Source organism: Schistocerca nitens, chromosome 5, assembly GCF_023898315.1.
Source record: "Schistocerca nitens isolate TAMUIC-IGC-003100 chromosome 5, iqSchNite1.1, whole genome shotgun sequence".
Lineage (NCBI taxonomy): Eukaryota > Metazoa > Arthropoda > Insecta > Orthoptera > Acrididae > Schistocerca > Schistocerca nitens.
Genome location: NC_064618.1, coordinates 749,930,451 through 749,935,972, shown reverse-complemented (window position 1 = coordinate 749,935,972; position 5,522 = coordinate 749,930,451). Strand labels below are relative to the sequence as shown.

Below are 5,522 nucleotides of genomic sequence, written 5' to 3'. Positions count from 1 at the left end.
TGCACATGGTTAATTTTGAATGGATAACAAAGAAGGATGTTTCGAAGGGTTTTACGCACCGTGCTCACGGGTAAGTCCAGTGTTCGGGCAATTCTCCGCGCACTACACTTTTGCACACCATCACTCGTCGTCTCCTGCATTGCTGTGGCCACTGCTTCGACTGACATCGAATCAATTCGTTTCCTCCCTCTACCAGGTTGCACACCAAAAGACCCCGTCTTTTCGAGGTTCCGAATCATTTTCTCCAGACCCACGGTACTCACCGACCAACACCTTTTTTCAAACCCTTCAGCGTCCCGAAATTCTGCACAGTGAGGTGTGCACAGTCATCATTCCTGTAATACAGCTTTACAAGCAGAGCGCCACTCTGCATTGAAACAGTCATGGCGAACGTCGCAGACGCGAAAGGAGGAAAAGCCGTGTACCCGGCGTGTTTATACCAACTTCAGTGGGTCGTGCCCATGACTGATCTTTTCATTTACGTATTCTGACACATACAGCGCCATCTATTGGTCAATTTTCACACTATTTTTTTCTACCATAGTTTTCCCCCTTCTCCGATAATATTCCGTTGCAATTTGACGTCATTCTGTTCAGTGGTGTTATTTCTACAGCGTTTTGAAACTTTAATGACAATCACCCTGTCTATACGCATTCACTCAATCTGTCATTGTAAGATGGTGGGAATAGGAAAGAAGGATTTCGATATAATATAAATACACTACTAGCCATTAAAATTGCTACGCCAAGAAAAAATGCAGATGATAAACGGGTGTTCATTGGACAAATATATTATACTAGAACTGACATGTGATTACATTTTCACACAGTTTGGGTGCGTACATCCTGAGAAATCAGTAGCCAGAACAACCACCTCTGGCCGTAATAACGGCCTTGATACGCCTGGCCATCGAGTCAAACAGAGCTTGGATGGCGTGTACAGGTACAGCTGCCCATGCAGCTTCAACACGATACCACAGTTCACCAAGAGTAGAGACTGTCGTATTGTGACGAGCCAGTTGCTCAGCCACCATTGACCAGACGATATCAATTGGTTAGAGATCTGGAGAATGTGCTGGCCAGGGCAGCAGTCGAACATCTTCTGTATCCAGAAAGGCCCGTACAGGACCTGCATCATGCATGCGTGCACTATTCTGATGAAAAGTAGGGTTTCGCAGGGATCGGTAGAGCCACGGGTCGTAACACATCTGAAATGTAACGTCCACTGTTCAAAGTGCCGTCAATGCGAACAAGAGGTGACCGAGACGTGTAACCAGTGGCACCGCATACCATCACGCCGGGTGATACGCCAGTATGGCAATGACGAATACACGCTTCCAATGTGCGTTCACCGCGATGTCGCCAAACACGGATGCGACCATCGTGATGCTGTAAACAGAACCTGGATTCATCCGAAAAAACGACGTTTTGCCATTCGTGCACCCAGGTTCGTTGTTGAGTACACCATCGCAAGCGCACCTGTGTGTGATGCAGTGTCAAGGGTAACTGCAGCCATGGTCTCCGAGCTGATAGTCCATGCTGCTGCAAACGTCGTCGAACTCTTCGTGCAGATGGTTGTTGTCTTTTAAACGTCCCCGTCTGTTGACTCAGGGATCGAGACGTGGCTGCACGATCCGTTACAGCCGTGCGGATAAGATGCCTGTCATCTCGACTGCTAGTGATACGAGGCCGTTGGGATCCAGCACGGCGTTCCGTATTACCCTCCTGACCCCACCGATTCCATATTCTGCTAACAGTCATTGGGTCACGACCAACGCGAGCAGCAATGTCGCAATACGATAAACCGCAATCTCGATAGGCTACAATTCGACCTTTATCAAAGTCGGAAACGTGATGGTACGCATTTCTCCTCCTTACACGAGGCATCACAACAACGTTTCACCAGGCAAAACCAGTCAACTGCTGTTTATGCATGAGAAATCGGTTGGAAACTTTCCTCATGTCAGCACGTTGAAGGTGTCACAGCATCTTCTTCATGTCGGTTAAATTTCGCGTCTGTAGCACGTCATCTTCGCGCTGTAGCAATTTTAATGGCCAGTAGTGTACATTGTAATTACTGGTGGGGATGGTATAGGAAGCACACATGCGTAACAAATCAATACATGGATATAGAAAAGACTTAGTATAAATATTAATTCAGTGAACGTACGCTGTTGTGGCTGCCTGGAGCATGCTCAGCTGCCGATTATTTCTCCTAACAAGTTTATTGAACGCACCGGAAGCGTAAGGTGCTAAGGGACATTTGAAATGATGTCAAATTTTATTTAAACCTCTTAATATGGAGTCCTTTGAACACGTGTTCGCTTATTTTGGCCCCACTTTGTGGCACTTGCCGTGTTCTGGTTAGTGAAGTCGCGTGCAGAGTGCGCACGCCTGTTGCGCCGTGACCTTGAGCATGCGGCCGCGTGGTCCTGGGACGCGGCGCGGCGTGGCGCCGGTCCATTGTGTGCAGCGTCGCCCGGCTATCTGATAGCGCCGCGGCGGCATCTCTCCACAAATTACCGCCACAAGAGCGCCGCCACAGTTCGCCGGCCGAATTAATACGCAGCTCCGCGGGGTGCGGACATCTCCCCGCCGCTGCGGCTTCCACGCCGTTGTTCCGTGGCCTTGCTACCGCCAACAGAATATCACTTCTCTCCATACACGTCGTGAATACCGGCCAAACCGGAGAGAGTCCTTCAGTAATGTGCGAAGTCACAGTTGCTAACGACAAACTCTTGTGCGGTCCACGCCAGCGCCCTACGCGTGTGTGCCCACAAGTAGTATTTTATGTGTGCCTTTATTCAGAAACCATGTAATAACAACACCGGGCCCGCATCTCGTGGTCGTGCGGTAGCGTTCTCGCTTCCCACGCCCGGGTTCCCGGGTTCGATTCCCGGCGGGGTCAGGGAATTTCTCTGCCTCGTGATGGCTGGGTGTTGTGTGCTGTCCTTAGGTTAGTTAGGTTTAAGTAGTTCTAAGTTCTAGGGGACTTATGACCACAGCAGTTGAGTCCCATAGTGCTCAGAGCCATTTGAACCATTTTTTTAACAACACCGATATGTGCCCTATGTCGGAAGTACTTTTTTCAGGCGTAGTGCAGCAACTCGACGTGATATGGACTCAAGAATTCAGACGTGCCGTGTAGAAATACTGAGCCATGCTGCCTCTGAAGCCGTCCGTAATTGCGAAGGTGTTGCTGATGCAGGATTCTGTGCAAGAAGTGACGTCTCGATTATGTTCCATAAATGTTCGATGCCTTCACGTCGTCCGATCTGGGTGACCAAACCATTCGCTCGAATTGTCCGCAATGTTCTTTGAACATGTAAACGGCCGGCCAGCGTGGCCGTGCGGTTCTAGGCGCTACGATCTGAAACCGGGCGACCGCTACGGTCGCAGGTTCGAATTCTGCCTCGGGCATGGATGTGTGTGATGTCCTTAGGTTAGGTAGATTTAATTAGTTCTAAGTTCTAGGCGACAGATGACCTCAGAAGTTAAGTCGCATAGTGCTCAGAGCCATTTGAACCATTTGAACATGTAAACGTAAACTCCGTCCACTGGCCGTGGTGGACCCAGCGGCACCGACCGACCGCCGTGTCATCATCAGCCGATGGGCGTCACCAGATGCGGATATGGAGGGGCTTGTGGTCAGCACACCGCTCTCCCGGCCGTATGTCAGTTTCCGAGACCGGAGCCGCTGCTTCTCAATCAAGTAACTCCTCAGTTTGCCTCACAAGGGCTGTGTGCACCCCACTTGCCAACAGCGCTCGGCAGACCGGATGGTCATCCATCCAAGTGCTAGCCCAGCCCGACTGCGCTTAACATCGGTGATCTGACGGGAACCGGTGCCACCACTGTGGCAAGGCCGTTGGCGTTCTTTGAACGATCGAATACAAATGTGGCCCAGTGAAATGACGCATTGTCATACATAAGTATTCCATCGTTGTTTGGGAGCATGAAGTCCACAAATGGCTGAAAATGGTCAATGAATGGTTCCCCACATCATTAAGTAGCTTGAACAGTGCCTTGTTGACAACTTGTGTCCGTGGCTTCGTGGTGCCAGCGCAACACTACGTCTACTGTCAGCTCTTACCAACTGAAATCTGGACTCATGTGACCAAGCCACGGTTTTTCTGTCGTCTACGTTCCAACTTGTAAGGACCCGAGCCCTGGAGAGACGCTGCAGGCGATGTCGTGCTGTTAGCAAAAGCCCATTAACGCCACATTTCACCGCATTGTCCTGATGGATACGTTCTTCGTTCGCCTCACGTGGACTTCTGCGGTTATTTCACTCAGTATTGCTTGTCTGTTAGCACTGACAATTCTACGCATATGGTGCTGCTCTCTGCCGTTAAGTAAAGGCTTTTGGCCACTGCGTTGTCCGTGGTGAGAGATGATACCTGAAATGTGGTATCCTACTTGATAATACTGATACTTGATACTGTGGATCACATAATACTGAATTCCCCGACGATTTCCGAAATGGAATGTCCCATGCGTCTAGCTCCAATTACCCTTCTGTGTTCAAAGTGTGTCAGTTCCCTTTGTGTAGCTGTAATCACGACGGAAACCTTTCCACATGAATCACCTGAGTACAAATGACAGCACCGCCAGGCAGAGAACTGGCCTTTTGTATCCAGCGTACGAAATACTACCGCCTTCTGTATAAATGCGTATCGCTATTGCATGATTTCTGTCGCCTCAGTGTTCCTTGATTTTATACCAATTAGTGATAGTTAAAGTGCAGCTATTCACAGAGGTAGCGTATGGAACCGAAACTTGGTAGACATTCTAATGCGATAATGCGGAACCGATTTACGCTGGCAAAAACATTAGGTGCAATTTTGGCCACGAGGTGCAAATCTGGCGCCAAAAGCAAGAAATATGTATACAAATGTTTCTACATTAATAGATTAGGAACGCAACATGGGTAGAAAAGTCAAACAAGTACGAAAGGCACAATGTTGATTTTATTATTAACCACCGCATACGCAGTTTGTTCAATATGCGCACCATGGACGTCTACAAGATGCTGCAAACGTTGAACGACGTGATTATCGGGTGCTCGCATCATTTCCGGTGGAATCTGAGCAACATGTTCCTAAATAGTGGCCATCAGATCAGGTAGAGACCGTACGTGTTCCTGGTAAACGCATTCTTTTTAGATATCCCAGGAGACAAAATTCGCATGGATTCAGATCAGATGATCTTGCAAGTCATGCATCTGGAAAACCTCTGGAAATAAAACGTCAGTGGAAGGTTCCATTAAGCAGATCTTTTACAGGCCGAGCGACATGAAGTGTTGCCTCGCCTTACATGATAACAGTGGTTTCCAGACATTTGCGCTCTTCCAAAGCAAGAATCACACGCTGTACGAAGATATCTGAATAACGTGTTGACGTCGACGGTTCACCTGACAGTCTCTCTGGGTGTACTCTCTTCGAAGAAGAACGGACCGCCGGCCGGAGTGGCCGAGCGGTTCTAGGCGCTACAATCTGGCACCGCGCGACCGCTACGGTCGC

The 5,522-nt window shown here is 49.0% G+C and overlaps 1 pseudogene; it reads right to left on the bottom strand.

The window, feature by feature from the left end:
- Positions 1-3,755: 3,755 nt before the first annotated feature.
- On the bottom strand, positions 3,756-3,873 carry LOC126261410 (5S ribosomal RNA; annotated as a pseudogene).
- Between the last annotated feature and the right edge of the window lie 1,649 nt (positions 3,874-5,522).